The sequence below is a fragment of the Balearica regulorum genome, chromosome 3, assembly GCF_011004875.1.
Source record: "Balearica regulorum gibbericeps isolate bBalReg1 chromosome 3, bBalReg1.pri, whole genome shotgun sequence".
NCBI classification, from domain to species: domain Eukaryota; kingdom Metazoa; phylum Chordata; class Aves; order Gruiformes; family Gruidae; genus Balearica; species Balearica regulorum.
In genome coordinates this window covers 66885357-66906324 of record NC_046186.1, presented here as the reverse complement: position 1 = coordinate 66906324, position 20968 = coordinate 66885357, and the positions used below count along the sequence as shown (strand labels likewise).

Genomic DNA, 20968 nt, shown 5'->3' with positions numbered 1-20968 from the left:
GACCTAAAGGCGCCGGTGCTAGCAGGGTCTAGCGTGCCCCCGCTAGCACCCAGGAACCAGGGACCAGCCGCTTCGCTCTGGCCCAGACAGACGGACCGAGAGACAGCGGTGCTTTTGTGTCTTCTGCTGGCGAGCAGGGGGGTGCCGGGGGCCAAACCCTGTCTCAGAAAGCCCCTCTGTGAGCAGTCCCCGGGGCAGTGAGCGGCAGGAGGTCGCCAGCGGCTGCCGGGCTGACCCAGCCGCCGGGAGCTGCTGGCCAGGAGGAGGTCGCCGGCGGCACCGGGACCGGGCAAGCCTGCTCAGATGGAGGAGCTGGGTGAATGGATCTTTTCTGTGCCGGGGACAACGCTAAAAGGAAGGAGTGTTACCAGGTGGTCGAGGGGCAGGCACCTAAGCAACAAACAACTTCTTCATAAAATAACTACCTGGGTTATTGCCTTTCTGTCCAGCCCACGCGCAAAATCCTCCGGAAAGCAAGAGGGGAATTCCCGGGTCGGTAGTCTGTCTGTCTCTCTGCTGTCCAGGAATTCATGGGATGGAGAAAGCATCCCAAGAATCTGCCCCTGTGTGCAGGGAAGCTAAATTTCCTCTTGTTTTTCCATATACACAAGTCAGCAAGTTTCTTCAGCAAATGCTTTAATTTTAAGCTTAATACTATGCAAATATTTAACTTTGGACAAAAAACCCTCAAGCTGGCTTCAGAGCATGGACTGGCTTCCAGCTGTTTCTGCAGGTACAGATCCAATGTTTACGTGCACGAATAGTTACTTGTTGGTTGGTTGGTTTGTTTGCTTATTATGGTAATGTTTTTATAATGGACTTGGATATTTGTGTACCCTGGTTTTGCTTTGAACACAAAAATCTATGTATTTGCAATGTGTGTACAGCCATTTTCAGAAGCTTTGGCAAAAAGCTGAAGGTAATCACTGTAGGCTGAATCTTTAGATGACACAGAGTTGTACTGACTAATTTTTTCTCTAACTGAAGTGCCCAAAGCTGTGCTCACCGCTGAAAGCCCACCAGCCTACGTTATGAGAAAAAGGTGTGGAAAGATCTGGTGTCTGCTGCAAGAGCTTTATACTGTAATTTGATTGTTCGGACAAATGGATGCAAAAGAATATTTAGCAGGATAGTCAAGAGTATTAGCAATAAATATGTTAACTAGGTTTGAAAAATCTGCTTAAATGTTACCTTGATATATAATACTCTGCTGTATGCACATATATTTCATACATGTATGCTTTCTCCAGCCCTTGTCTCAGCTGCTGCATGCCTGCAAACAGCCTCTTAGTAAAAAGGGAAAGTCCGTAGTCTTGTGGACCTTCTATAATGTGCTCAGTGTGCGAGCTATTGACCTCACAAAGATGAGAATAGCTATGTCAAATATGTTTCATTTGCATGTGGCAAGATAGAAAAAGCAAACTCTGTGTGAAGACGAGCAGACAAGAAAGACACCGAGTGCCTTAAATACTAAGGGAGTTAATGCTATGCAGTGATTTTGCTTCTGTTATAGGAAGTGTAAGAACAGTATGCTTCCTGGCGTACATCACCATCTAAACGGCAAAGGTTTCAGTTCCATGGCAACACGAAGAGCCCGATTGTGCTTAAGGTGTATGTATTAATGCATTCAGAGTGAGGGGTTGGGAGCGAGCGGGGAAAAAATAAAATATGCTGAATGTTTCCCATTTATTTATTTATATTTAAAGTAAAGCCTTTGTTCTTAGAAAATCATAACTGACATTAATATATTCGCCCCCCCCCCCCCCCCCCGAGTTCTCTCTGATTCTTGTTTAAATGTGTTTTTCTCAGGCAAAAAGCAAATGAAGAGGCTGGTTTGTTGATATTTTTTTTTAGTAAGACTTTAAGTGCAGCAGCACTTTAATGTTGCAAGAAAATGCTATTAATTCCTGAGACTGTTGTATATCCCTGGAGAGAAAGACTTGGGGGGGGGCGTGTATTTTTTTCCAAGATGGTACTGCTTTACAGAGCAGAGTGAAGCAGTTGTTTGGGGTTTTTTATTACTATTTTTTTCCTTCATCTTTTTTATCTGCCCTCTTTCTGCCTTTCTCTACATCCACCTCCAGTTTCCCCCACCTCCCCTGGCTGAGGAGCAGGAAACAAGACTGAGCTCCATTTCCTGACATCCAAAGAAATATTAAAGTGTGAGGAAGCGGCGTATTTTGTTTTGCCAGCCGACTCGGGTTTGCAGACCCGCACTAGGAAGGCACCTGCTCCCAGACAGGGTCAGGAGTCACCCTCCGGAGCAACTGGGCAATGGGCCAGGGAATAACCGAAAGCTGATCATTACATGAATTTTATTTGATCTGCTCGGTTGACTGCATGAATGTAGGAGCAGGGACTGTGACAAATGCCTTTTACTCGGGGTGAAGAGCTACCTAAGGCTGGTCCTGCCAGCTGTGCTGATGGGTGGATGAATTGCAGATTTCCAAGGTTTAAAGTCAGACTGGGCGGTGGGGGAACCTCCAGATGTTAGCATTTCTGAGGCTAACAGCAGTGCTAATCTGGCATGGTAAAGCTGACAGAAACTGGCAAGGGAAACTGGATTTACAGCTGCTTTGCATTGCTAAAACAGGCAAAGCAGCCAGAACTTATAAGTGGATCTGGCCTATAGATTTCAGTGAGGTTTCTCTCTGTAACTGGGGAGAGAATACAGCTCTGCAGTTGGAAGTTGGTCGACCACTCTTCTCTTGCTGTGCCAGGAGGAATAAAATTTGTCTCTCCCTTATCTGTACCCCTTTTTTTTTCTGACTAGCAACAGGAGTATTTTTTTTTCTTAAAAACAAGGCTTGCATTCATTAAAGTGGGAACCCTGTCTTTGAGATTCTACTTGGGGGAAATTTGTCCCTGTTCAGGAGACATGGGTAAATCTTTTCTAAGGGAATAAATAGAATTGAAATGATTAAATGACCCTGTCTTGGCATTCTACAAAGGGGTGGATTTCACCCTCGAGGCAGCAGAACTGTGGAGTGAGAAGGTGTCATTTTTAAACAGCCACTTTCTGAGCGAGAGCGGCACTGGTAAGCCTGAGCCACTTGCTAATGCTGCCTTTGACGTTCTCCCAAATCTGTTTTTGTTGTTGCAACTTCTAGTTTCTGCACAGCCCCCCAAAACAAAAAAAACAGAAATAGCTCATGAAATACTAGCGCATGCTTCCCAAATTAGGTGGCACCTTCGTTTTCTTGACATTTGACAAAGGGACTGTGCATACAACCCTGAACAAAGAGGAGGAATCGCTCCAGCCAACAGCGTAGTAAGGGAGGTGAAAGATTCCTGTGTAGGTGTCCCAACCTGGCATAGCCCTCCAAACACACTAGCTAGTGTTTGCAAGCACCTTCCCAGTGGAGCATCTCATTCACCCTGCAGGAAGGATGAAGAGAAAGCACCAAGAGGAACATCAAAGAAAGAAGAAAAGGAGGAGAGAAATCGAGGACAGGAAGAGTGAGGAAACAGCAAAGGCAGAAGGGCGAGCAGAGGAACAACAACAGGCTGGGAAGAGCACAACACAGGAAAGAGGTGATGCTCTAGTGCCTATGATGGAAAAGTTGTTTTTCAGATGTAATGTAGACCAAAAAAAAAGGCAAGAAAATTAAAATACATGAAGTGGGAGAAGATATCAGAGTGATGAGGGAGGAGACTTCAGATTGACATGAACAGAAAAAATACAGAAAACACACAGATGAATTTCATACACTGGTCCAGCCATTTTAAAATAGTAGCTGCTGAGTTTGTAACATCAAGAGCTTGTGACGTGACCCTCCATGTGGAGGTTTCGGGGGCTGGTGGGGAGCAGCGGGGCCACATCAGGAGGCTGCCGCAGGCACCAGAGTGGTTGGAGGCAGATCTCTTCTGTGCACCTTGGCTGGAAGCCAGGTATGAATATCCCTGAGGAAAATTGCCCATCCTGCATTTGAAGACTGGCAGTCGGAAACATGTGTCCGGTTCTCTCTGAAGGTATCTGAGGAAGGGCTGTTGCCACGCAGGGAGGGATAAGGGCTCCCACTAGATCCCTCTTCTTCAAGCTATCTAGGCTACCAGAAATAAACAGCTGAATGGAAATTTTAGTTCTGGCTGTGAAAAGAAGCTTTTGAATGAATTCTACATCAAATAACGAATGTCTTCTTTCCTCCTCCTCTCCACCTACGTTGTTCCTAAACATTAACATTTCATGTCACTTGAGCTAAGTTCAGTGTCAGACTCACCAGATCCTGCTGAAAAATACACCCCTCTTTTGTGGCAAGCTGGAGAAGATGAGAGGCTTGTGGTGTTTTTTCTTCTCAGTCTCTGCTCCGCTGGGAGAAGCAGCTAAGGCTGTGTGAAGCTGTCTCCTTCCCACTCTCCTAAACTTCGTTCCTAAAAATGCTTCTCGCTCGGCGGCTTTGCTGCTTCTCTGAAGGAGGCATGGCTTGGCCCACTTCGTGCCATCGCTTGCCAGGGGATGTTTTCTGAGATTGTGGTGACTTTCATCATGATAGGAGGCTGAAGAAGATTTCTGTGGAATAAGTCACAGGCACTGCTAGCTGTGCCATTTGAAAATTGTTACTTAAGCATGAAAGAGAAGAAAACAGGAATTACGAGATTTAAGCCCTGCCCGAAGCCCCAAACCTCCAAATAATTTCTGCCATTTCTGCTTCCTGTTTCCTCAACACTTGGGCTGTACTTGCATGATATATTTGAACTTTTCTCCAGAACCGGAAAGGTGAGAAATACCCTTTCGCTGCAATCGGTTGTTTTGTGGGCAACGGTACCAGCACGTGTTCTCCCGTGGCCCTTTCTCCCCAGGACACATCACCCACCTCCTTTATGTCTCTGCTGGGGGTAGGATGGGGGGGGGCTGCGCACCCCTGCTTGCTGCCAGGATGGCTGTGCAACGCTCGAGGGCTGAGCTCGGGGCGTCGCTCTGGCTTTCCTCCTCAGACCCAGCTACCAATTTTTTGAGACTCGTGAGAATGTAATTACTGAATTTTAGTGAAATTTATTGTCCAGGAGAGAAGACATGAATGTCTGCAGAGGTGGAGAAATGTGCATTCAAATAGGGGGTTGGTTGTACAAGAAGGGGAGTGGTCCTCCCTGGGCAGTCGTGTCTGAAGAACTCAGCAGTATGTGGTACTATTTACGAGAAAGATGAACGCTTTTATGGTCAAAGCAGGGGGACCTGACCTCACCTGGAGACCTTAATAATTTTTCCGACTATAGAGAAAGCAAGTGGTGACGAGACAGAAGGAGGAAACATTTGTGAAAACAGACCTTTTGACTGTGAGCACAGTCTCGCCGCCTTTGGTGGAGTGAGTAGTGACGTTCCTGTATCGCACTGTAGTTATGTGGAGATGTGCTGATACTTGCTTATTGTGATCAGCGCTGAAAAACAGAAGCAAGAAATTGAATGTGGCTTTGGGGTGCTGGAATACAAGGCTGAATCACCTGAAATCAAAGCCAGTTCTGGGTGGAAATACAATGGCTGACGTTTGTGTAACCCCAAATCTCTCAACCTGTACCTGAATTTACGTCTCAGATGTTAGACAAAAATCACCCTTTCCACAGATGCGGTGCAAGCAAGGCAGCCATTTCTGCACAACAAGAGGAGGTTTTTTTCCCTTCCCTCACCTTGGCGTCCAGTCCAGCCATTAGGAATCAGATTTAACCCTCAGTGTTTGTTTCAGGCACCGTGAGTCTAATTCTTTTCCAGCAGCAAACCAATTATTTTTGATAGACACACTAGTTGTTTGTTAATTTATTTATAATCAGTTTTCCAAGAGGTTGCTTTGATGTGGGAGGAACTGAATTCTTTGGGTGCAAATGCTCGCTGCTGACTCTCTTCTTAGTCATTAAGAGATGTTTTTCACGTTAAGGTGCCTTTACTTTTAAGGGAAAATGTCAAGCATCTTCTGATACCAGACATACGAAATGTGTGGTTGCCTAAACATTTGCTGAGCTGCAGCACGTGAGGGCAGGAACGGCCAAGACCTGCCCAAGGCTTCGCCAGCCCCCCCGGGCAGAGGCCGAACAGCCCCCCGTCCCCTCTGGCTGCTCCGCTGCCGCAGCCGCCTGCACCAGCCCCCAGGACCTGAGACCCCGTGGATGCTGGTTCCAGCTACCGACCTACATCCCTGCCGATGTGCCTCCATGCTAAAAGATGTCACTGTTCTTTTCCAAAAAGAATGTGTCTTTTTTTTCTGCAATTCCCTTGCCACCTTTTTGTATTTTCCAACTGCAGCTCTTTTAAGGCTCCCTGCCTCTGCAGTTCTTGCCTTTGTATAGGTTATTTTTGGAAACTGGGGAACCAGGAGGAGGGATGAAATTTAGGGGAGTTAACTGCAGTATAAGTAGAACACTCTTTCCCTTGGTGTGCTCTTTCTTCCCTCTCCTTTTTTCTGGTGACCTCCATGGTCCGACCCCCATCGCATCGCTCATTCCAGGGCAAGCCGCAGCCAACACTCTTTGTGCCCAGCGAGCGATTTCTTCCCGCGCGGAGGCGTGCCGGTTCGCAAGCTGTGCTCGACGCTTCCTCCCTGCAGCGGCCATCGTTTCTCTTCTGCTTTTCTGGGTCAACCAGTTGGCCAAAAAGTGGTAGGTGGTCGAGCAGAGTTTTGAGAGCTGTGAAATACTGGTAGCGCTTGGGAAGTTATGTGCCTTAGGGTAAATGGTATGCAGAGAAGAATGTATTTCCTTTGTTATTTCCTCAGTGGGGCAGCCCTATCAAGGTGGTTGGCTTTTTCTTGGCACGTCGGTGTGTTTTGACATCAGAAGCGTTACATGCCAGTTACCAAACTTTGCAAGAAAAAATGAATTTTTTGGAAGCCTGGGGAATAGCGACTAAACCCTCAGCTGGCAGGGAGACTGGGAGCTCACTTTTCGGCTCTGGGGCACGTGGCAGGTGGTGGGGAGCCCCGACCTCCAAACCCTCTGAGCTCTCCTGCATGGGAGCGACCACTTCACATCTTTCATTTTGAACGCAAAAATTAAGGAGAAATTTTCTATGAAGGAACACCCAAGGACTTTCTTTTTTCTGTGTAGGTTTTCTAAAATCACTAGCGTATCAAAAGACATTCACCATACGGGTCAGGCTGCCCCTTTGATAACTGAGACAGTGTTTGGATAATTGAAATGCTTGTGATTGCCCATGAAAATTTGCTGATGTTTACACTACTGTCAGGTATTGAAGTCACACCATAATATTTATTGTGGGATCTTGCAATGGATTTTAAAATAGATCGATATCACAGCACGAAGTGGGAATTTTCCTCATTTTTTCTGTGGTTATGATAATACCTAAATAGCAGTATAGTGCAGTAAATGTTAAAAGCTCATTTTGCGTGTACTGATAAGAGTAGATTGGTAAAGGAGGAAGTAACTTGAGTTTTGTTGTTAAAGCCGATGATAGGAGAATGGTGGAAATCAAAGCAGGGAATGATTGTAGACTCAAAGCAGTAACATGCCATCTGAAAGATGCGTTAGGGTCAGCAACATAACAATAAGTGATAATGTGGAGGACTTTAACCCTAAATTAAAAAAAAAAAAAAAAAAGAGGCAGATGATTCTATACAAGAAGCTGCACAACTGATGCAAAAAGTCAACCAAATATAGAGAGAATGAAATCAACAGAACATGAAGTACTCTTTTAAAATACATAGAAATGGAGGGAGTTTACTACGATGCTATGGCAGAGATCAGTTAAACTTTGCAGAATGGTTATGCAAAATGTTTGCTGTAGGGAAATCACCGTTTTCTGTAGATTCTAGGAAGGAGTGCTGGCACGATGCCGGCAGTGATTTATTTTCACCCAGCACTGGTGCTTGTGGCTGGCACTCAATGAAATCTTCCAGGGTAAATTATTTATTTAATTAAGAATGGCCACAGTTGCGCTGAGAGACTGGCAGTGCAGCAGCAGGGAGTCTGTTAGAGATTAAGTCTAACTTCTTACAGATAGGCCGCTTATGCATGCTATAAATAATTAAAATCGTAAATAAGTGTATGTTGGCATTTTTGTTTAAGCTTATTAACAACAGTTCATAATATCGAATGCGGTGTATGTACTGCCATGCGTTGCAGTCATCTAGTTCCTTGATTAACTAACGCAGAGGCTTGTGCAGCAAGCTAAGGCGTCAGATTGTTGCTAACTGAACTTTTGAACTTTTCATAAGAAAATGAGATGTCAGTAGAAGAGTAAAATTCATGATTGTGTAAGCATGAGCAACTCCCAAAATTTCATTTCAGTAGGCATTCCCGTAAGAGAGAAGTCTCCCTCTTCTTACGCCAAATAGGCACGGTAATGCTTTCTTCTTACTTTAACGTATTCCAGAGATAACAGTTATAGCTGGTGGTTTGAGGAAGTCTCAGGAAGAGAGGAATCTGAATAGAACTAATGAGAGAAACTGTTGTTTGAGAAGAAATCCTTGGAGAGTTTCCACAGGATTTCATATTGTTATCTGTGGTTTGTTTTTTTTTTTAAAAAAAAAGAAAAAGTGAAGCAATGTGATTTGGTAATTGTGCTTTTGTCAATAAATTTGATTTTTGAAGAATAAATTCTGAGTTTGGTCCTTGCTTTGTTTCCCTGATTGTTGAGTAATAAGAAATCTTGCAAGAGGAAAAGAAGCCACCTCTTTCAGGAAACCACTTAGTTTGGCATGAAGGAAAAAAATGGACAAACATTTTGAAAAATATCATAAACAGACAGTTTTGAAACATCGGACATATTTGGTTATGGATAGGCCTAATAAGCAAATCAACACAGAGCTAAATTCACCTTCCAGGGGCAAGTTCCCCTTTCAGCGGGCACTGGCGGCGGGGGGGCAGCGGGCAGGCTGCCAGCAGCCGAGGTGGGGCTCTCTCCTTTGCATAGGGTGGTTTGGACCTTCCCCTATCCTCCCCCTCACTTCCTCCCTGGCCCTGCGGGCTGCCCGACGGTCCTTGCTGAAGCCGTGGGCAGCAACATCTGAAACACCCCTCGACTTTGAGAGGTTGGAGTTCGTGTCCGCAGCCAGGGCTCTACAGCACTTCCAAAACTTGGAGCGAGTGGGTGATTGGGGTTTGAGGAAGGGTTTCACGCTGTCCCGGCTGTGGTTTCACATCCCAGCGGGGCTGCTCCAGCTACCTGTCCTCTGTGGCCACCTGCCTGAGCCCACACTGGGCTGGTTTGGGCAGCTGGATGGGCAGCTGGATGGGCAGCTAACCCATTCTGATGGGTTAGCACCTTGGATTGACTCCCCATGGGCTGGCAGGAGCACATGGCTGGCTTTGGGAGGGAAGAAGCACAGTAGCATCTCCCCATCTTGGGTGACAGCTAGCCATTGGACTGACCTTGCCGGAGCATGAAACGGCATCCTCAACATGCCGATAAGATCTTGTACTTGCAAGGTCGTTCACACTTGAGTACTATGTTACATTATCATGGTAATCAGGAATGGATACTGAGAAGATGATGGTGAAGGACAGGGGTGTTTCCTACAGTGCCCTTTTCTACTCCCCACTTCTGGTGACCCCAAGTCACTCTCTGTGTTTCCCTTTCCAGATGGAGTTAGAAATGGACGTAAATTCAGAATTGGGGTTTTATTGGCAGCTCCTGTGAACAATCGAAGATTGTTTGTGCAGATTTACAATCAAACTACAAACTGAAATGAGTGTAATTTCAGAATAGTTTGTTTACAGTCATTGTTTTTATTTTTGCAAAGAAATAAAAGGTTTTACAGTATCTCCTAGGTACTCCTAGTTACTGTGCACTGGAATCGTAGAATCACAGAATGGTTTGGGTTGGGAAGGACCTTTAAAGATCATCTTGTTCAACCTCCCTGCTGTGGGCAGGGACATCTTTCACTAGATCAGGTTGCTCAGAGCCCCATCCAGCCCGGCCTTGAACACTTCCAGTGATGGGGCATCCACAGCTGCTCTAGGAAACATGTTCCAGTGTCTCACTACCTTCAGTGTAAAAAAATTCTTCCTTATGTCCAATCTAAACCCACCCTTTTTCAGTTCAAAACTGTTGCCCTTTGTCTTGTGCCTACAGACCTTGGTAAAAAGTCTCTCTCCATCTTATAAGTCCCCTTTATATATTGAAAAGCCACAATAAGGTCTCCCTGGAGCTTCCTCTTCTCCAGGCTGAACAACCCCGACTCTCTCAGCTTTTCCTCATAGGAGAGGTGCTCCAGCCCTCTGATCATCTTTGTGGCCCTCCTCTGGACCCACTCCAACAGGTCCATGTTTGTCTTGTTCTGAGGACCGCAGAACTGGATGTGATATCCAGGTGGGGTCTCACAGGAGCACAGTAGAGGGGAAAAATCAACTCCCTTAACCTGCTAGTCATGTTTCTTTTGATGCAGCCCAGGATACAGTTGGCTTTCTGGGCTGCAAGCACAAATTGCCAGCTCATATCCAATTTTTCATCTACCAATATCCCCAAGTCCTTCTCTGCAGGGGTGCTTTCAATGCATTCATCCCCTAGTCTGTACTGATACTGGGGATTGCCCCAACCCAGGTGCAGAACCTTGCACTTGTCCTTGTTGAACTTCAGGAGGTTCACACTGGCCCTCTTCTCAAGTCTGTCAGGGTCCCTGGGGATGGCATCCCTTCCCTCAAGTGTATCAACTGCACCACTCAACTTGGTATCATCCACAAACTTGCTGAGGGTGCGTTCAATCTCACTATGTAGTTAATAAAGATATTGAGCAGTATCAGTCCCAGTATGGATCCCATTTTATACTGATCTCCATTTGGACACTGAGCCGTTGACTGCAACTCTCTGGATGCAGCCATCCAGCCAATTCCTTATCCATTGAATAGTCCATCTATCAAATCTGAACCTCTCCAACGTTGAAAGACAGGGATGCTGTGTAACACTGTGTCAGAGACCTTACACAAGTCATACAATCATAGAATGGTTTGGGTTGGAAGGGACCTTAAAGACCATCTAGTTCCAACCCCCCTGCCATGGGCAGGGACACCCTCCACTAGACCAGGTTGCCCAAAGCCCCATCTAACCTGGCCTTGAACACTGCCAGGGAGGGGACATCCACAGTTTCTCTGGGTAACCTGTTCCAGTGCCTCACCACCCTCATAGAGAAGAATTTCTTCTTAATATCTAATCTAACTCTACCCTCCTTCAGCTTAAGGCCATCACCCCTTGTCCTATCACTCCATGCCCTTGTAAAAAGTCCCTCTCCAGCTTTCTTGTAGGCCCCCTTTAGGTACTGGAAGTCAAGATAGATGACATCAGTTTCTCTTCCCTTATCCACCAATGCAGTCACTGTAGAATAATATATAGAATAAACCCATTGATGGTTAAATTTATTTGGTCCCTTCAAGTCAAGTGGCATACATAAGATGTGAACAGACCACTGACACTACTATTATTTTTCATCACAATATTCTAAAAGTACTTTGAAAGAATTTTGGTAAAGAACAGATCTGAAAAGTATTTTAATTAATGTCTTGGAATAGGAAAGTACACTTTCCTCAACTTACAATTACTCAAGTGTAAACAAGCTAGTTATTTAACAGACCCAAACTGAGTACAGTGAAATTAAGAACCCCCAGATCCTTTTGCTGCAGCTCCAGAAGAGGCTATTGCTATCAAATGCTAGTTTCTCATTTCAACAAAACCTGGTTCTAGGTGCTCAGACAACAACTTTCCTGAGTTTCATAGTTGGATTTGCTTTAAAACTTTGGCATAAACCCTACAATTTACTGTTTACTATGCTACCAAATGTAACCAGTTTAGACTATATAATAGGTAGTACTAATTTGAAATTTAAGTATACTTATTTCCAAAAATAAAAATGTTGATTTTCATGTTAAATATCTAAAATAAGCACAACTCCCACCACCGCGTTCCATTGTTACTCGTCTTTGATTTCTTCAGGGGTGTTTTTGCATGCAAAGGGAAGTATCAGATTCCTCCTTCCAAATAGGGGAAAATCATTATGTGGTCTCAGAAGCCTCTACTTCTACAATATTTTAATTCTACTTTTCAATTATAGTCAATATTACCAGTTTTGCCAATGCTAGCATCGGGAGAAAAGCCCTAAGAGGTTGATGTGCAGGCAGAATGAGAATAGCATGACTATTTTTATGTTTCTGACATCAGTGTCCTGGTTTATCTAATGTTGTATGACACACTGACTAAATGCTCCATACTATTCCATCCTCAGTGAGCCAAACATCTTTTCCAATATTGTCCCTTGTTTCAAAAGTTGTAGAAACTTTTTAAAAATAATTTGCTAATTTGGGGTATTCTCTTACTATCTGTTTGGAGAGCTAATAGTCTCTTTATTTTTCATAAACAATATTCCTACACTGCATTAATGTGTAGTCCTAATTGGATACTCATGGGTCAGTAAGAGATAATTCATCAGCTTGAAATACAGCATTTTAAAACTACCATGAAGCTTTGTTACAACAGGACATCTCGGCACTCTTTTATACTTATTTAGATGGGTATGTTTAGTTACCATCATGATTCCTGTTCTGTTGTTTGCCTGTTTTCACTATTTTTTCTCTATATTGGAAAGCAATACATTTTTACTACTGGGAAGAGGAAAAGCTGCTCCTGCCAGGGCCTCATTTTTCCACATCTCCTTTTACCCCATAGATGTCACCTTCACTGCCCATCTGTCACATTCCCACTTCTGTACCTATTCCGTGCAAGGGTTTGCTGGGTTCCTTTATGTTTCAGGAAAACAGGCTTTTGAAAAGTTTGTTGGCTTCCAGAAGTAATTGCACAAACCAGGCTTGTGCTCGGTCTCCTGTATGAGGACTGACAGAACTGACAGCTGGTTGTTAAAAAAAAAAAGAAGTGAACTATGCCAAAAATTTCACTTTCCAAATGGAGTAAAATGCCTGTTTTACATGAACAAAAGGTTTTCACTATTCCTCGTTCAAACAACCCCTCGGTCTTTTCATGATGTAGAGATTTGGATTGTGTCCCCTTAATGAGTATTGACCCAGTCTGTGGTGTCCTTTTCTTGGGGGGCGTGTGTGAGAAAGAAACGTTAGCTGTAATGTTGCAATAAGGTGCTACAGAAAAGGAGCCCCAGGACCCTTCCAAAATGCCTGGCCGCTGTGATTAACCCGTTCTGTGTTTGAACAGGCGAATGGCACGTGGGACGTTAACTTCTCATGCACAGCTGGACGTTGCAGGAGCAGCCTGGTGCTTCCCAAACGTTTGAGCAGTTACTGCTTTACAGCTGCTGTTCAGACACAGAAATAGGAGAGTGTATGCTGCAGCTTTCTTCTTCCCAGTCAAGGTATAAACAGGCCTTTTGAGAATTATGAATGCAGCCCCCAAAGTTAGTCAATCTCACAGTATTTATGTTGAGCTTCAGATCCTGGTCTCCCTTCTACGTTTACTTTGATTAATGATTGATACGGTGCTATGGACATCTCTATGGCTGTAATTAAATGCACAGAGACAGCCAGCTCCGGCCAGCCTCTTGCCTCGTGCAGCTGGGCAAGAAGGAAGAGAACAGAGCTTTAACCCTGCTTTCCACACAGCCTCCCCACCTCTCGTGTCCTTTGAGTGGCCGGTGGCCGCTGGCATGACTCAGAGCAGCTGCACCCGCTGTTGGAGTTGCCAAAGAGCTGTCCTGGCCCCCTGCTCCTTGTCCTGTTCCTCCCCTGGTGCCGGGGCCACCACGGGCACGGCGTCTCCTGGGGCAGCTCTTCCTAGGCGGAGATTTCCCTCCAGCTGGAGGAATCTCCTGTTGGGGATTTGGACATCATTTCATTTGCCTCATCTGACACAACAGAGACGGTGCCCAGGGTATGCGTTAGCGTCTCTGCCTTGCGCCTTTTTCAGCTTTGAAGATGCAGCAGCGCTGCAGGCACGTCCCCACCACAGCTATGCAACGGTGTGGTGATGGGGCCGTGCACCTCAGCCGGACCCGATACAGCCTCCACAGAGAGGGGCTGGGGGGGGGGGGGGGGAAACATGGCGGGTGGAACGAGGAGTGCGTCCATTGGACAGATGTCGATGTGAAAGAAGAGGCAAGCCCTCTCCACTTGCTCAGGTTTGCGCAATGGCAAAAGGGAGGTCCCGGGCTGTGAGTTGTGAAACTGCCTGATCCATCCCTGACTGACGTTACATGAATTCCAGTGTGTGTGGCAAAACAATATATGGCTTATAAGCTGTTTAAAGGCTCCTGAGGAAGGGGGCGGATTATAATACCCACTTCTGAATGGGTGAGAGGCTTCATGTGTTTCATAAGAGACATTGCAGGTTGTATTTTCCCATGGAATTTGCAAACTTGCTAAAAAGTATATTTAGCTACTTCACAGGTTCTTGGTGGCGTGGTATATCTTACACATTTACACCTCTCCTGGTTTTCATGACGCTTGTGTTATTGTAAGAGCTCCTACAATTGATAGCACTAGGGGATTATAATGTTTTGACTCTCACATCTTTTGTAGGAAGCAAATTGTTTTATTCCAGGATGTTGCATTGAGTGGGCACCAGCAAAAGTCCCGGGAATGACAGGAGGAGAAAAGAGAGACTGGTACTAGGCGTCTGCAGCAAATTGGTTAGGATAATCAGCTAGAGGGCACCAATGAATATTTCTTCTTAGGGCTGTTAAATTAGGCCATGTGGACTGTCAGCATATATATGCATGAGAGAAACGCGAGGGCTTTACGAAACAGTTGTGCTAAAAATAATTTTTGGTGTTATTTTTAATAATGTTATCACAGATGAAGAAAGTGAGGTAGAAGTTTGCAGCCTGGAATATTTCTTTCTCCTGCTTTACAGAGTAAACACTATAAATCCTTGAGTGTTTGTTTGGCTAGGTAATGCTTTCCAAAAGTACGTCAATGAAGTAGGCATTGGAGTCATAAAATACATTCCTATATTTAGATTTTAAATATGCAATAGGAAGTCATTAAGTTTTAGACTCCTAAGCACCGAAATTGCTTCTGAAAAGGGGGCTTGGATGGTAAAATCAGTTAACAAAAAAAAAAAAAATTTTGATATTGCCAGAATAGCAGTCAGTGTTTCGCCATCAGCAGTGTTAGTACGCTCAGTTATATCCTAGTAAGTTTGGTTGCTGTGCGGGCATGAGAAGGATCCTGAAGCTGTTGAAGGGGTCGGGAGTGTGGGATTACCAGCTGATTGGTTAATTTAAAGAATTATGTTTTTAACTGGACATTAATGCCAAAAAATCCAGTTGCACAGAATCATAGAGTAATTTAGGCTAGAAGGGGTCTCTGGGGGTCATCTTTCTAGCCCCTGCTCAAAACAGGTACCTGGTTTTGCATGTTGTCAATAACTTACCTTTATGTGGTTTTGATTTGTGCAAGAAAGATTAACTATTCAGGTCTTTTTTTTTTGCGTAGTAGAGAGGCAAATGCCAAAGAGGGGTAAAAATTAAGCCAAAAGTATTTTACAAAGATTTATTTTGCAAAAAGATTTATTTTATAACGCTATCCGGATAGCGTTGAAGCGTCACCAAAAAATCCCACCCCACTTCACATATATTGATTTTTTTTTTTTTTTAGAACAAACATTGCTCTTGGGTAGCATGAGGGACTTAGTTTGAGCATTTGTGAATTAATTTTAAGTTGTTCTTTTCATTGCTGGCTAATATATGGAAGGAACTGGTAAATAGTAAGAGCAAAGGCTATACAGCATTTTATAGCCAGTGGTTCTGTTTAGACTTAATCCCTATAATGCAGTGTTAAAATTTACAAAACAGCTTGTAATTGCAGTAGCTTATTTAAACCAGCTATTTGTGGTTATGTCTGCTGAGGAAACTTAAACTTCAACGTTCCCCAGCCATCTAATAGCAGCAAATTGACTGCGGGTCTCTTGTAAGAATATCTAAATGTAGGCTGTTGAATAATCCCTTTGGGGGCCCTGTAACTATTTTTGTGCCTGGATATGCGTCATCAGTGGGTATTTTCTCTGGTGACTAGCTTACATCAGTAGGTCTCCTACCATACACTCTATCAGTGAGTGACTTATGATTGATGGGAGTCACGGCTGCTGTTTAGCTTTTATCTGTGACCTCAAATAATGGACAACAGGAATTTCCAGGCTGTTAAATTCCTTGAATGACTGAAGACACGGGATGACTCTGCTGATACACGCAGGTAGTACCCAGATACTGGGTGTTCACCGGGGGCCGAGGCGGGGAGGAAGGAGAGGGGGGTTCCTCGGCTGCAAGGCAGTGAATCCGGCTCCGACGCGGAGCCGAAAGGTACGCTGCCCCCGACGCCGGGGAAGCAGCCGCGCCGGGGGACCGCCGAGCAACCGTGATGCTCTGGCTAACTCTCCCGAGCTCTCTAGCAATACGTGTCTGCTGGTGGCAGTGGCGTCTCAATGTGTTTAACTGGCTGATCTTTAGGGCAGTTCGTCGGTCCGTTTTATTCCAGGGAGACGCCGTTTGCAGCTCTGTGAAGGGAAGTGCTGTGGAATTTTCAGCTGCAGCCTGGTTGTTTTCTTAACCCTTTTTGTTACTGCCCGTGAGCAGCGAGCAGATTTGTTGGAGTGCTTAACCCAGGTGCTGTCTGGGCTAAATCTGAAGGTGCAGTAGGCTACATGATTTTAAGGTTAAGTTGCACCTGCCACAGTGACATGCAGTCACCGAGCATGCAGTCGTAGTTCATTTCCTGGTAGCTCAGTGCTGCCTATTACGAAAATAAGGACTGCAGCTACTGAGTTATCCCCTCTTTCTCCTGCTCTGCCTTTCTGCCAGAAGCTGACGTGCGAAACGGGGCTGCAAGACAGCTACGAGATTTTTGTGAGTGTTACCTGTGATGAATTGAGCAGCCTGAGTCAGCCCTACAGCAAGGCACTTTTTGTCATTTCTTCTTCTTTCCCCCCCGTTCTTCCTGTCTCTCCTGGGCTCAGTGCCTTTGATAAAGCTGTGATAGGAAACAAATCAGCTCTCTGTGAACTCGAGCTCAGAAGTCTTTCAAGCCCTTTTGCTGGCAACCAGGAAGTAAAAATGACAGACATGGATGCTCTCGGTGTGACTGATGATTAAAAAAAGTCCTTAATGCTGTTTATCACCCGGCATTGTTTGGCTGGGGGAGGATAGCAGCTGGATCCAAATTCCTCCTCACCACTTCTTCCTGTTGGCAGGTGGCCCTCCACATGGCTTGCAAACTCTCATGCGGCTCTTACTTATTTGAGCACCTACTATTGCTTTTCACTGCAGGTGATGGCAGATTGGGTTTTGTGCAGGATTTCGAGACTTGCAAACTTTCAGAGGGAAAACAGGAGCTTTGTTTTAACTCGCCCGGGTGTCTCCTCCTCCACATGTACTAGCCCAGAGGTCGTAGTTAATGAATGAAACCAAGCTTCCCGCAGGAGCCAGTTAACCCACGTCTGCGCGTTTGTTGACACGGTGCTTACATAAAGCTGCCTTCGGTACCAATGCATGTGCTGTCGTAGTGTGGATGCCCTTGCTCTGAGGGATGCAGGTTATGTATACCTTTCCACTCCTTGCAGACAGGTGCCTGGTACAACACGTGCTGGCTCTGAAGCAAGTTTCCTCATCTGCTCTCTGGCTAGCTGAGTGCCGGTTAGGAATTGCATTCGACAGAAGAAGTAGGAAGAGGAGCATCGATTAAAAAGAGGCTTGGAAGATCAAGGGAGAGGGGGGAATTAAAAGTTTTTCATTGAACTGTGATTTATGAGTGTATTCTTCCTTTGTTTCGATATACTTTTTTTTTTTTTTTGCAGTCACTTCAGTAAGACTCTGTGGTTCATGACAAGCTGGTTATATAATTCAAAATCCATAAAAGGTTAAGCACAAAAAGCTTGCTGAATCTTGAGTCATTTGCATTAAAATTCAGTGAAGTTTCCTAGGGTACCGTGCTTAGAAAATGTAAAGCTTGCTAACTCGTTGATGTTGCTATATGTATTATTTGCTACAGCTTTCTAGGAATCATTATGCCCATTAACATCTTTTGGCTAATGCTGACCTCCTTTTCCCTCATTTTTGGGGGGATTGTATTTTAGGGTAGTAATAGTATTTCAGGGTAGCTTTTATTTACAAAATTTTTGTGAAAGCTCAGCATCATGAAGTTTCCAGAAAGACTCTGCAGGCCTTCAAAACATTTCAGAAAGGGCCATCGTTTGCTAGGAAAAAGCATTAGCATGTTGCCTGCTGATTCCTGGTGCTTGGCACTGGGGCTGTGTGCAAGGTGGAGGGATGAAGCCCAAACTGACAAGTGGCAGTGTAGGTACCTCCCTGCGTGCTGTGACAGAGGAGTCGTGCTGGGGACAAACTAATTTAGGTGCTGACCCTGCAGTGAAGTCATCCCAGGTGGATGCCTGGGTCCACATGCCTGCGCCCTGTTGACTTCAGTGACAAAGTGCAGGCACCAAGTTCTGCTTGCCCAGCTTGGATCGAGGAACGGTGACTGCGGTGGCTAAAGCCTTGTTTTGCCAGAAAAGCCTTCGTCTGTTCAGTGGCTACCTTTAAAATCTTGTCAGTTAGCCTGGACAACAGCTAACCAGATATTTCATCTTGGTAGTTAAAATAATGAGGTGTCGTGAGCAAGGGGCTTCCCCCGCTGAAGCGTGTTGGTGAGCAAGTGGTTCCCAGTGGGCACAGGGTTGTAATTACCATACTTGGGAGGCGAAAACGGAAGCTGAATCTGACACGGGAATATCAGGGGCTTCATTTTTGAATTTCTTTTAATGCATTAGCCAAAGTAAAAGATTAAATACAATTCACTTCTACCTGTTAAATCTATGACTGCCGCTCTGTGCAGCTGCTGTAGTGTTGGATATTTGTTGAGGGTCATGACAATGAATTGGAATTTTTATAGTTTTGTGTTGTTTCGGCAAAGTACTCTCAGTGCTTTAATGCTCTTGAGCATAGAGAGGTGCCCGGGGATGGCAAGAACAGAAAAGGCCATACAAAGCTGGCCCATGGCCCTCCCTTCTGACGGCACTGTTTTGTTTGAAGAGTGACTGTACGGAGCAGGCAGTGATGCTCGGTCATTAACAAAATCATTAATGCAAGTGAGATATGTTGCTACTGTGAGCTGGCTATATGTTGTAAAAGTGTTCTGAAACATGAGGCGAAGTAGTGATTTTACTACTTTAGGGCACACGGTATCTTTTGATTGTGTTAGTTCAAAATCATCTTATTACAGTCACAAATATTTGATCTGTCAAGGTGATCTTTGTGTTTCCATAAAGTCCCATTGAAATCGTTGAACCAGTTCCTAGATACTAGGAAACTCCAATTTTGGTGAGCTTGTGTGAGGAAGGGCTGGAATAGTTTAATTGGTTTGTTTTGGGGTTTTTTTTTCTGCTGGTGTCGTGGAGGAAATACGGGTTAGCCATTGCCTCATTTAGACACTATTTTGCTGCAGGGAAAAATCAGGAGTTACTCATAAACAGTGTTGGTGTTTGTAGTGAGTGGAGTAATAAAGAGCAAAGAGAAAGAAAAGCAATGAAGTGAAATAGTATAAGGAAAATACAGCGTAAAGAAAAGTTGGAAAAGTGAAAAAAGGTATTGGTACTTAATTTTTGTGACATTTCATTGTTTTTAATCCAACTGATAAGATAAATGAAGAGCCTTCCATCTTTTTGATGTTACTGTGTACCATAATGTGAATGAATGGAGTCAGGTAACACTTCAACTCTTCCTGCATGCTCTGTGCCTGATGACCTTAGTCCTGAAACCTTTGCTCATCCGCTCAGTCCTTCTTGCACACGGCCAGCGACTTTCGAAAGATTGTTGGAGATCCAGGACCGGGCCGTCAGTAAGTTAACAGATTTGTAAATGTTACCCTGGCACTGAGTTAGTTTGAAGGGAATCCACCCGTTGGTTTGCACGTGGGGCAGAAGAGAGAAGGACGATTCTGCAGGTGAAGCCTGTGTGCTGCGGCAGGTGGGAAGGTACCTCCTTTATGTCAGTAGCCCGGCAGCAACTCCCATAAACTGCGGCAAAGTCTTTTTGTCATCTTCTATTTTGTTTCCTCCAGATACACAGCGCAGTAATTCCTGCAGGGATTTTTGCTCTTGGCAGGATTTCTCTTTAGTGCCACAAAGTGAGCATTTTTCCTGCAGGACCTCAAACAGCTCAACAAGTGGTGTGCTGCCAGTGACTCAGCGCAGTCTCCGTCCATCTGCTCGCAGCCACCAGCGCTCCCCACCAGCCTCCTATTTTCAGATGCTAAACGTTATGTGAATCCTGAGATAGGAGCGAGTAAGGGACAGGGTTATCCTGGGTAAAGAGGTCCCGTATCCCAGGGAGACCCCGAGGGAAGAAGCTCTCTCCCAACCCAGGTTAAAATCTTTGGGAGGCAGATCCTGGCCCTTCACAGGGCATTCGTATTGGCTTGGAAACTCGGTGTAAAGGAGGCGAGAAAGAAATGCTGCACATGGACATCCCCAGGATCCTTGCCAATGTCAGGACACCTCACTGTACAGCAGTACTTCAAAAAATATCACTGTCATGAAGGATTTACATGATACTGCAATAACATGAGTGCAGTACAAGGCACTAATTCAAGATTGCTGAGGAGTTTGCCAAGTGTCTGTAGTTTCATGTCATGACTTTGTCCCTTTGGAGACAGGCCTTTAGCTTTGAGGAGTTTTCCAGAAACTCGTCCAGCCTTCCTTTTTGTCAAGCACAAATTTCGCTACCCTGCGAAATAATAGCAACTAAGTTAAAAAATAAATTTCTTTATCAGCTAGTCATTTTGTTTTCACAAACTTATTGCAGCGTGCTCAAGGATGGATTCTCTGCAGCTTTCCTTCCTGTACACTTATTTATACTTTTAGCCAGTGAAATGAATGTTCATTTCTGAAATGGGATTGCTCTGCATGCTGCTTGTGACCATCTTTGTTCAGATACAAAGTCAGTCCGTGAGGTCCTGACATCTGCTTTCCCTTTCTTGGGAGGAAGGATATCAATCTGCAGTATGAAACTCCTTCCCCTCCCCTCCAGGGAATTCCATTTCCGTATACAAAGGCCAGCCAGTAATCCTAATCAGGAAGCCT

The 20968-nt window shown here is 44.9% G+C and overlaps 1 protein-coding gene across 6 annotated transcripts in view; it reads left to right on the top strand.

Annotated features, from left to right (window-relative positions):
- HIVEP2 (HIVEP zinc finger 2) overlaps positions 1-20968 on the top strand; it is a 141632-nt gene that overhangs the window by 40136 nt on the left and 80528 nt on the right. Inside the window, exon 1 of one of the 6 annotated variants that reach the window (XM_075748273.1) lies at positions 15945-16089. The exons of the other annotated variants lie outside the window; for them this stretch is intronic. The gene's annotated coding sequence lies outside the window, so the exon portion shown is untranslated. Of the gene's footprint in view, positions 1-15944; positions 16090-20968 lie in introns of those variants that run through there. 6 annotated transcript variants of the gene reach the window in all.